This window comes from Notolepis coatsorum (assembly GCF_963971535.1).
Source record: "Notolepis coatsorum genome assembly, chromosome: 7".
NCBI classification, from domain to species: domain Eukaryota; kingdom Metazoa; phylum Chordata; class Actinopteri; order Aulopiformes; family Paralepididae; genus Notolepis; species Notolepis coatsorum.
The window spans coordinates 8,907,524-8,919,830 of record NC_140171.1 but is presented as its reverse complement, the minus strand read 5'-3'; the positions used below and the strand labels follow the sequence as shown (position 1 = coordinate 8,919,830).

Here is a 12,307-nt window from a genome sequence, read left to right as displayed (position 1 = left end):
CTGTATGGCCAGGGTTTGAAATTTTCAGACGAACACACCCAAACATGCTGTTCAGAAGTATTGCCCTTTGGGTTGTCATAAGGGGGACACAAGCAGTCAGTTAACTTTAAAGGTGTTATGCTATAGATACGTTTTATGTAGACTAGTAATCATGTTTTTAGAGCTTTTTAGAAAGGTGCAGAATAAAAGTATTGCCTTTTTTTAATTTATTTTTATGTGTAGGTCCAAAATTAATGTTGTGCGATGTAGTGCGCCATCTAGTGGCTGAATGTTATCTATAGCACCTTTAATTAATCGGTTAGCTGTGCTTTTTGGAGCCAGGAAAATTGCAGAACGTAATGTACTACCCTAGTATATTAAAGGTAGCCGTAGAATGGCTTATATTTCATACATTGCATGTATTCTATATACTGTACAGCCATAGAACACGAGGGATTCACCACCACAGCACTGTGTTTACTGACACAACAATTAATTGGTGCAACTTGGGGTGAGCTCTTGTCATATAGTATCAAATTCCTTTGAAGGTTTTTTGACCGAAACATATTTAGTAAAATAACTCCATGCACCGGGGATAGCAGCGTCACGTGACCAAGTCACCAGGGATAGCAGAGGTCATGTGACCAAGTCACCAGGGATAGCAGAGGTCACGTGACCAAGTCACCAGGGATAGCAGAGGTCACGTGACCAAGTCACCGGGGATAGCAGAGGTCATGTGACCAAGTCACCAGGGATAGCAGAGGTCACGTGACCAAGTCACCAGGGATAGCAGAGGTCATGTGACCAAGTCACCAGGGATAGCAGAGGTCATGTGACCAAGTCACCAGGGATAGCAGAGGTCACGTGACCAAGTCACCAGGGATAGCAGAGGTCACGTGACCAAGTCACCGGGGATAGCAGAGGTCATGTGACCAAGTCACCAGGGATAGCAGAGGTCACGTGACCAAGTCACCAGGGATAGCAGAGGTCACGTGACCAAGTCATAGTTTTCAAGTCACAAGTCTCGACACTCGAGTCCCAAGTCAAGAGACCGCAAGTAAAGGCTTGTTCGAAATGGATTTCGGTTCGCCTCGACTAGTAGACGAGAGTAGCCGAGTGAAGCCGGGGGAGGAGTTAAAAAGGCGGACACTGCCGATTTCACGAGAGCCTCTCGCCTAGTCTCGCATGGCAGATACGCTCTCACGTCACGACCACACACACATTACACACCTGTCCAGCTCATTATAATGCGATGGCAAAATTAGATCAGATTCAAATGTACAGCACACCATATACTGCTATAGTGGAATATACTATTCATATACCATAATGTATACCATCTTGTTGCGCGCTCCTGGCCGCACGCACACACAACACACTGCTGAATAATTCTGTTTTGCATCAATATATATATATGTATACTGTGTATATTGAGGCAAAACAGAATTATATATACAGTATTGAGGCAAAACAGACGACGCATGTGTGTGTGTGTGTCTGACAGCTTGAAGTTTATCATGATGATATGATGATAACGCATAACATAATAAAGTTTTCAATCAATCAAACGTCTCATAACTCCCTGGCTGTCACGTGGCTGGTGACTGACAACTTTTCTGAGCCAATAGGCGCTTTGCCCGACCATAGCAAGTCGCTTCCCAGCCGGGAGCAGCCGAGTGAGAGGTACTCAGTAAATTCATAGGCTGAATATGATTTATTATCAGCATTTTAGGTAGACCTATTATTTTACATTTCAAACGAAGCACAAAAACATAATTCAGAATGGCATAATGGGATCTAGACTGTGAGAAATATTTCAGGAAGCGAGCTGGCATTTCTTTGCGGGGGCGTGGCCATGGTTCATCCAGCTAACTGAACTTAACCCTGCCCTCGACCAGGTTCAAACTTTCTGATCTGTTACCATGGCGATTTAGAAAATCCGACGTCGGGGAATGGAAATGTCTGGCTTAAGTCAAGCTATGCTGAAAATTATCCGGCTAACTCAGTTAGCCAGGTACGGGGAACGGGGCCCTGGTCTTCATCCTCTTATCAGTTGTTTGTATTGAGCTGTACTGTATTGTACCCATTCTGCAATCTGTTAATGAAGTTTTCAATCAATCAATCAATCAGGTGTGCATACACCCAGAATGCCAACAAACTAGATTATTGTACCGGATCTCCTCTCTGGTAAACAAGAATACCCTGAAGACTCTGGCAGGGGGTCCTACTAATCACCACAAAGTACCAGAAAATACCCCAAAACACCCCAAAGTATACCCCAAAGTACCCCAAAATACCCCAAAGTACCCCAACATACCCCATAATACGCCAAAGTACCCACTCATTCAAGGGTTCTACGACTATGCTTGCACTTCATGGTACCAAAGCACCTCAAATGCGCTAAAAACAAAATTACAAACATCACAAAACAAACTGGTCAGACTACTGCTTGACCTTACTCCTAGAACCCACCTCACCCCTGCCCACTTTGACAACCTAGGATGGCTTAGAGTACAGCAACTTGCAATGGGCCTGGTCTACAAGATACACTACACCACTCCGGTACCCATGTACATGTCAAAATACTCCCCAAAGGTCAGTGAATACCACGACCACAACACCAGAGGGAGCTCCACAAATCATGTCAAACCCAGATTCGGCTCAAACAAGGGACTAAACACGTTTCGCAATTATGCCACATCAATGTGGAACGCCCTACCCAAAGCTGTAAAGGAATGTGAATCACTGCCCACTTTCAAAACCACTCTCAAAGAGCACCTACGGGCAATAGGGTCCAGCTGCAATGCCGGAGCGATCCTCACACGGGGCAAGCCTGTGGCAGCCACAGAGACAGCGCGCTGATTGGCGGAGAGGGGACGTCACTCCACATTGGTTCCAGCCCCTCCCCCTTGACCAGGCTCGGTTGAGACGTGCGGTTGGAGAAAGTGCGCGGCCGTGATGATCTGACAGATGAAATAGCGACAAGAAAAGAGAGAAGGCGGGCAGGAATTGATTGATTGATTGAAAACTTTATTAACAGATTGCAGAATGGGTACAATACAGTAAAAGACTTTCGTCTTGTTTACCAATGTACAGTTTCCTCTCTGGTCCTGTTTACGATCGCAGGTAAGAATAGAGAACGTACATTTTTCACACATTGCAATACAATATTTCTGTTTACCCAACAGTGATATGTTTTGGTTTTTAACTTGGTGGTACATTATCTTACTGCTAATTCTATGATAATTTTGTATTTTATTACTATTTATTTTTCTATTTATTATTATTACTAATAATATTTATATAATTATGTATGTATTGTATTCATTATTATATTATAACCTTTTTGTAACGGTCCCCCCGGTCCTGCTCCACAACCCCCATTTGTCCATGGACATTTTCCCCCCGGTACTGCATCACAACCCTCATCTGTCCATGGACATATCCCTTACCTGAACTACGGCTCTCAACCACCAGGTGGCCTAGTTCAGTGTATTTATCTTTATTTATTAATGTCCTGTCTGTCATCACCAATCTGTTGTGTGTTCATCTGTTGTCTTTACTGTGCCCCATTGTCTAATTTAGTTTTGTCTCCTTGTGTCTGTATCTATGTGCTGTTTGGTGTTGTCATGCTTCTGTATATTTCCTCTGTTATGTTTCCTGTTTAGTCATTACCCCAGCTGTGAGTCTACACTACAACCACTTTTTATACTCCAAAAAAGGGCCATAAGGATAGTTCACATTGCAGGTTATCGTGATCACACTAACATATTGTTTCTGGAGTCAAAGACATTGAAGTTAAATGATCTTGTGGAATTTAAAACGGCACAATTAATGTATAAAGCAAAAAGTCATGCACTTCCAAGAAACATTCAAGAATTGTTCTTTGATAGGGAGGGGGGTTATAATCTGAGGGGAGAACACAATTTAAAGGTGCTAAACGTACGCACTACCATGAGAAAACACTGCATCTCAATATGTGGAGTGAAACTGTGGAACAGTCTTAATGTGGTGTTAAAGCAATGTCCAAACATGAGACAATTCAAACTGATGTATAAGGAAATTATGTTCACAAGGTACAGGGATGAAGAAGGGACTTGATATTCACAGGTGTTTACATTTTTATTTTGTTTCTATTTTATTTTATTTTATTTTATACATATATAGTTTTTGTTTTTTGTTTTGCATATATATATATATATATATTTTTTTTTTCTTTTCTTTTCTTTTCTTTTTTATGTTTAAAATAGTACACTCATTTGAGTAGTGGAAAAGGGGTAGGATTAAATAAGTGTATACTTCTTCCTACTCCTTTTCGAACATGCAGATTGAGTTGTTTTTCTTTTTTGTTATTGTTTGTTGTATTCATTGCATGTTCGAAATAAAGACTTCAAATAAAAATAAAAATAAAAAATAAATAAAAAAATTTCACTAATCATCCTCTTGTCTCTAATTAGTCCTGGTATTTAAGTGTTGTCAACCCAGCTGTCCTTTGCTGGGTCATTACTTTTGTTTGCTGTTACCCTTGTTTTGGTTCGTGTTTTATGTTTCACCATTTATCCTATGTTTCCACTTCTTGCAAGTAAAGCTTTTTTGTTATCACACCGCCGTTTCCTGCCTGCTCTCTCCAAGTTCTCCGTGAGTTTATATCTGCAATTGGGTTCCACACACCACCATGCCAACCAAACGTTCTGCTCGTAACACTTTTTATCTTCTCCTATATGCATGTATCTTTTGTAAAGCAATTTGAGATTACTTGTAATGAAAAGTGCTATATAAATAAAATTTATTATGTTGTCCTTTTTGTATTGTTTCAGTGAGGTGGAGGAATTTGACCGGAGGATACACAAACAAATGAAGAAGGAAGGGAGACCATGGCACATTATAGGTAGTGCTTTTGCTTACTTCCTTCACAATAAAAAAAAAATACAAATAAAGTTATTACAATCATAGGTTTGAATATCAGCTTAGGCCATGTTGTTATGCATGCCAAGTTGTGTGTTGGGTCCACTTCAGATTTATGATAACCTTTTAAGAATGTGGAGATGTAGAGGCGGCTGGGTGGCGCAGCGGTCTAAGCGCTCGTCAACAACGTGTGAGACACCTGTATCGAATCCGGCTGTCAGCGTTGCCTCCGGCTTGGGCCGGCCGTCATACTGACTCAATTGGCAGAGTCAGCGGGAGGGGAGTCGATGGGTGGTAATCTGGTCGTTGTAAACAGCGACTCCTACAGGTCGGTCAGGGCGCCTGCACAGCAAGGACAGATGTCGAGGGTAGTATGAGGCCTCCCACACGTTACACCTCGCCAATGAGAGTCCGCGCTGGCAGGTGAAAAGAAGTGGCTGGCTGACTCCGATAGATTCTTCAACCCTCCCTACGACCGACCAGTGGGGGGCACATGCGAGCAACGATCAAGACAAGGGGAGGGGGGAATTGGCACGACTAAATTGGAATGGGAGAAAAACAGAAAAAGAAGGAGAAAAAGTGGATACAAAAAAAAGAATGTGGAGATGTCCCTACCCTTTCTCAACCTCAGTTTGATCTGTGGTGATGAGCGGGCAATTTCTTGTGTGCAACAGAAATATTACTTGTCCTATTATTGTCCCTTATTTGAAGAGATTAATGCACAAGAGCTGTACTGGCCTAACAGAAATTATGTTTGTGCTTTCTTCTAGATAATGCCATTCAACCATCATTTGGCCATGGGACTGGTTCTCGGCAATGAAGAATGAAAATAATTTTTTTTGACCAATTGCTGAAAACACTGGTGTCGACTGATTTCTTCTGCAGTTTATTATTGCATATGTTGAAATAACTATCGCTTAGAGCAATAACACTTGTGTTACCTAAAAGCTGTAAATAGTTATGTAATGCCATTCGATTTGATAAGATTTATTCTTCTTCCTGCTCCTTTTGTCCATGGAATGATAATTATGATTGTGTAATGAAGAAACTCTGATTGTATGATTCTATGTGGCAAATAAATACTCTGAATCTGAAACACATTTTAGCATTACAACCCAATAACTGAACTATGTTTGTATTTGTTACCCAGTGTCTCAAAATACTGAGGATAAGATGTAACACCATTAACATGAGACCCTCTTCTTGGGACCAAGTAAGGTTGTCGATAATCCAATGTACAGTTACCCCCCCCCCTACCCGCCTAGTTTTTTTTACTCTTTTTGTATCACAAACAGTACTGTATTTGTAAATCTGGTATGTCATAAATGTATAGATGTAGCAGTACTGTCTATCTGTATGTCATGTATGTCATATATGTTATGATTAATTGAAAATGGGTGATCCTGATGTAAACAAGACGAAAGACAAGAGAGACTTTCGTCTTGTTTACATCAGGGTCCCCCATTTTCAATTCATCATAACATAATATACACGACATACAGATAGACAGTACTGCTACATCTATACATTTATGACATACCAGATTTGCAAATACAGTACTGTTTGTGATACAAAAAGAGTCCAGAATAGAGAGTATATACATTTGACGTAGAAACTGTACATTGGAGGAGGTTGGGTAGGTGGGGTGGGGGTGGGGAGGGGGGGGGGGACTGTACATTGGAGGTGGTTGGGTGGGTGGGGTGGAGGGGGGAGGGGTTGGGTAGGAGGGGTGGGGGACACTGTACAACTGTACAAGCAAAACTGTACATTGGAATATTGACAAAACCATACTTCGTCATTTACTGTACATTTGAGGGGGTTGGGTTGGGAGCACCAGTTTTTCATGTTCCGAACCAATTATTCCCGGTGTGAACGGTAATGTCCTCCTTGCCCACAGTCCTCTACCTAGCCCCTCTCCTTGTCCTCGTGTCCTGGATTCCTGTTTTGACCTTCGCCTGCCCGACTGCTCTTCACCTCACTTACCCCCTGGACTGTCTGAGAACCTGTTTCCATCTACGACCTCCCGCTTGTCTGAAGTAAAATAATCTGCCGGTGCAGTAAACACATTTGATTTGGCAAGATTTCTTGAAATAAGTACAAATATTTCTCTTGATTGGATATATACCAGGGGGAAAAAGTCTGTTGACAGCAGAGCTGAGGGACTGACCATGTTGCTGACCAAGCACTCTAACTCTATATCAGTGATGGCTGTCAGGATGTAGAGCTTATTTGAAAAAATAAAAAACACTTACAGCACCTTTTATTAATATGCACGTAAACTGAAACATTGTTTGATTAAGGGCTAGAACACGTGTTTGTTTTTTTGTTTTTTTTTTCTCCTTTTTCCGATTTTTCTCCCATCCCACTGTTAGTCGTTATGCCAATTCCCAACCCCCTTCCTGGTTGTTGCGCACTTTCCCCTACTGTTGGTCCGAGAGGCCGGAGACTGTCACATGCTTTCCTCCGACGCATGTGCAGCCAGCCGCCAGGCCGGGAGAGTGTAACGTGTGGAAGGTCGCACTACCTCTCTCCAGATCCTACCCTCGCTGAGCAGGCGCCCCGACCGAACTGTAGGGGTCGCTGTCCACAACGCCCAGGACCCACCCACGGCTCCCCTCCCCCTAACTCAGCCAAACGAGTTAGTAGCGATCAGCCCGAGCCAAGGCAATGCTGACTCTCCGGGAGTCGAGACCGCAGCCTCTTGCATTGGTGACGAGCACAATCTCCGCTACGCCACCTGACCGCCTAGCCTAGTGTTAACATTGAATGACATCATGGGTGGTCACAGGCAGAGCTATTCCTTACCAGAGTTTGGACAGCGAGGTTTAAAAAATAACTAAGGGCGGGATCCACAAAGAATGGATTGCACGGTACTAATTGCACCCTTACTTACAATTCATTATAAATTGAAAATGGGGGACCCTGATGTAAACAAGACGAAAGTCTTTCTCTGGTCTGCATCCCCTTAACAATTGTGTGTATTGAGCCGTACTCTAGTCTATTGTACCCATTCTGCAATCTGTTAATAAAGTTTTCAATCAATCAATCACTGCTGACATCATAATGACATGTAAGTAAGGGTGCAATTAGCACCGTGCAATCCATTCTTTGTGGATCCTGCCCTAAGTGTCAATGATGTATGACTGAATGAATGAATGAATGAAAACTTTATTTAACAGATTGCAGAATGGGTACAATACAGTACGGCTCAATACATACAATTGTTAAGGGGATGCAGACCTGAGAAAGACGTTTGTCTTGTTTCCATCAGGGTCCCCCATTTTCAATTCATATAGACATTTATGACATACATAACATACATGACATTTATGGCATAGGGACATATAGGTATTTAGTACTGATACATTTGTGACATAGGCGGTATTCAAATATACAGTACTGTTACCCCTAGATCCTGACAGAGTATATACATATGATGGGGAGGGGACTGTACATTAGGAGGGGGTGGGTGGGTGGGAGGGGAATATACATACGGCGGGGAGGGAATATATACATGCGGTGGGGAGGAGACTGTCTATTAGGAGGTGGTGGGGGTTTTGGGCATTTACGGTGGCCAGTTTCGAATTGCAGCCTCCCGTAGGTGCTCTTTAAGGGCGGTTTTGAATGTGGGCAGGGATTCACATTCCTTTACAGCTTTGGGTAGGGCGTTCCACATTGTTGTGGCATAATTGCGAAACGTGTTTAGTCCCTTGTTTGAGCCGAATCTGGGTTTAACATGATTTGTTGAGCTTCCTCTGGTGTAGTGGTTGTGGTATTCACTGACCTTTGGGAAGTATTTTGACATGTACATGGGCACCCCGGTCGTATAGTGTATCTTGTAGACCAGGCCCATTGCAAGTTGCTGTACTCTGTCGTCTACTCTAAGCCATCCTAGGTTGGCAAAGTGGGCAGGGGTGAGGTGGGTTCTGGGGTTCAGGTCAAGTAGTAGTCTGACCAGTTTGTTTTGTGATGTTTGTAATTTTGTTTTAAGCGCCTTTGAGGTGCTTTGGTACCATGAGGTGCACGCATAGTCATAGTACCCTTGAATGAGTGCTCCTGCCAGAGTCCTCAGGGTATTCTTGTTTACCAGAGAGGAGATCCGGTACAAGAATCTAGTTCGTTGGTTGACTTTTTTTATTACATTGGATGCCATTTTGTCACAGGAAAGATTTGCCTCTAGGATGGAACCCAGGTAGGTAATTTCGTCTTTCCTTGTGACAATATTGTCACCCACTGTAACTGAGAAGCCGTCGGTCTTGCTGAGTTTGTTATTTGAACCGAAGAGAATGGACTCTGTTTTGCCCATGTGTAATGATAGTTTGTTATCAGCGAGCCATATGCAGATTTTGCCTAGTTCCGTGCTGAGGGTTTTTTCAACCTGCAATTTGTTCTTGTCAGAGACCAGCAGGGCTGAGTCGTCCGCAAACAGGAACAAGTTGCAGTCACAGGCTGACGACATGTCATTTGCATAAATTAGGAAGAGTAGCGGTCCTAGTATGCTTCCTTGTGGAACACCACAGCTCACTGTGAGGGGGGGGGATAGAGTACCGTTTACCTCTACCATCTGTTCTCTCCCCTCCACTATGATAAGGTGGCCACAACATGGGGTCCATACTATCCAACCTGGCTAAACTCGGGTAATAAACAGCTCTGGTTCGCAAGCACACGCTAGCATAAATAGTTGCTAAGCAACATTAACAAACCAATCTCTTTATGTCACAAATGTATCGTTACTAACTATATGTCCCTATGCCATAAATGTCATGTATGTTGTGTATGTCTATGAATTGAAAATGGGGGACCCTGATGTAAACAAGACAAACGTTTTTCTCAGGTCTGCATCACCTTAACAATTGTGTGTATTGAGCCGTACTGTATTGTACCCATTCTGCAATCTGTTAAATAAAGTTTTTCATTCATTCATTCAAGTAATAATAACTTCGGTGGACAGCCGACAGCGCCTTGTACTTGGTGCTGAAATGTCATTCAAACTATCCTTACTTATATATGCGACGACGGCACCACACATGAACAGTACAATGCAATTAATGAATGTCTTGTTGTAATTAGTATATATATAGTTTGTGATAAGAATCAATGAACCAATTAGAGAAAATTAACCTCACCGCCTTCCACCTGTTTCCAATCAACGAATTAGACAAAGAGAAAGATGATTGGCTGTCAAATCTGCCGACCACCTTTATGTAGGAGGCCTGAACTTCAGACTCAGTGTGCGTCGGATGATCACAGAAGCTGTGGGAAACTAAGGTAACGTTTTGATCCATTCTCCACTTGTACTTCAATTAAACAACTTTGTCACTTTTTATTTCTTTTTGAATGACGAAAATGTATTTAATAAGCAAATGAACGTAAAGTGTTTGTCAGTGGGCTCTTTTAAGGTTTTTGGCCTGTATTTCATGTAAACAAAAGTTTACTGTGTTCGAGTTAGCCACATTAGCATTTAGCTCAGCATAAATCCAATACATTAATCGGGAGCATCGGGGGTATATTAACAGGTTCAAAGATAACTTCACATTTATTGGCAATTCGTTTATATGCTTCCTCCAGGTTCAAACTGTTGACAAAATGCCATCATGGTTTTCTTGACTCCTTCTGTATCACAAACAGTACTGTATTTGCAAATCTGGTATGTCATAAATGTATAGATGTAGCAGTACTGACTATCTGTATGTCATGTATGTCATATATGTCCTGATGAATTGAAAATGGGGGACCCTGGTGTAAACAAGACGAAAGTCTTTCTCTGGTCTGCATCCCCTTAACAATTGTGTGTATTGAGCTGTACTGTATTGTACCCATTCTGCAATCTGTTAATAAAGTTTTCAATCAATCAATCAATCAATCAATCAATCAGTCAGCTACGGAGCATCAGAACGCTCAATGTGCCGCTTTACTCCCGCAGCTGGGGTGAAGGGATGGACAGGATGCCACTCGGTTGTAAAAAAGCTTTTAATTCTTTCTCCAACAGGTTACAATAAACCTTGAAACAAAACACTCATTCAGTCAATAACCACCACAACACTATCATCCTGAAAACAAATCGCTTACTCTCTCATCCACTCACCAGTTTCCTCGTATCCCTTCTCTAGTTGTCAAATTCAATAGGGGGTATCTGCAGAGCCGCAGAGCCAGGCTGGACGGGTATAAGTGGTCTGGACAAGTATTAGTGGTCTGGACAAGTAGTTGCGAATGGGGGGGTGGGGGGGGGGGGGGGGTGGGGTAACGTTTGGCCACTTAAACTCAAACGCTCTCTCTGCAATGATTTAGAGTGTGTAGCTTTCTATGGGGTGGTGGAGTTTAGGACGTGCACTTTAGTTCTGTGTGTTGTAAATAAGTTAATGTAAGTGTTGTTTTTATGCTGTGCGTTTATGTGAATGTTGATAGTAGTAGTTGAGCTATATGATTATAATTATGTAATTTATGTTTTCATTTCGGATGTATGGTGGTGCTTTATGCTGTGCGTTTTGTGAATAGAGATGTATTTTTTAATTCCCGTGTGATCCGGGGCCTTAGCGAGGAGTGGGCTGTAATTGGTCGAGATAAGTCACGTGGTGTCAGTGAAAGTTGTAAACAGGAAGTTGTGGGGAATTTGACGAGTAGGGGGTATCTGCAGAGCCGCAGAGCCAGGCTGAACGGGTATAAGTGGTCTGGACAAGTATAAGTGGTCTGGACAAGTAGTTGCGAATGGGGGGGGGGGGGGGGGCGGGGTTCATCTCGTTTACATAGGTACATTATACATAGACAGTAATGTTACATCTAGACATGTAATAATAGAGTAAACTTGTACCCATACAGTGTTACATCTAGACATACCAGATCTAGTAATAATAGAGTAAACTTAACTTTCGTCTCAGTAACAATGTTCATAAAGTGTTGAGTGCTACAGTGTAGGTTAGTTTATTAGGACAATTCCACCATTGTGGGGCAAGGACTAAGAATAGGCGACTTCTCTTTGATGACCCGACTTCTCTTTGATGACCCTCCCGGAGCTTGGATAGGAGTAGGAATAAACTGTACATATACAGCACCGTTTGAACCTGGCACACAACATACTTCACATGTCATTTTTCTTTTTGTGGAGACGAAGATGATGAGTACCGGTCTTCTCCTCAGACATAAAATCAGTTTTTCAATAAATGTACGACTCAAGACACAGAACATTAGTATGCAAAATAAAAAATGAACACAGATTTTGAGTGTGAATGAGAACTTTATTGCAACAAGATTGCAGAATGGGTACAATACAGTACGGCTCAATACACACAATTGTTAAGGGGATGCAGACCAGAGAAAGAAGTTTTGTCTTGTCTTCTCGTACTGAAAACGTGACTGTTAGCACAGAGACGGCTGCAGTTACACACAGGGCCATTTTCGTTTCGTTTTCAGGGTCAGTTTCGCTTTT

At 42.3% G+C, this 12,307-nt stretch overlaps 1 protein-coding gene across 1 annotated transcript in view; it reads right to left on the bottom strand.

Moving 5' to 3' along the window:
• Positions 1 to 2,847, bottom strand: part of LOC311231881 (interferon-induced protein 44-like) — a 45,042-nt gene extending 42,195 nt beyond the window's left edge. Inside the window, exon 1 of the mRNA XM_084318510.1 lies at positions 2,762 to 2,847. The gene's annotated coding sequence lies outside the window, so the exon portion shown is untranslated. The remainder of the gene's footprint in view (positions 1 to 2,761) is intronic.
• Between the last annotated feature and the right edge of the window lie 9,460 nt (positions 2,848 to 12,307).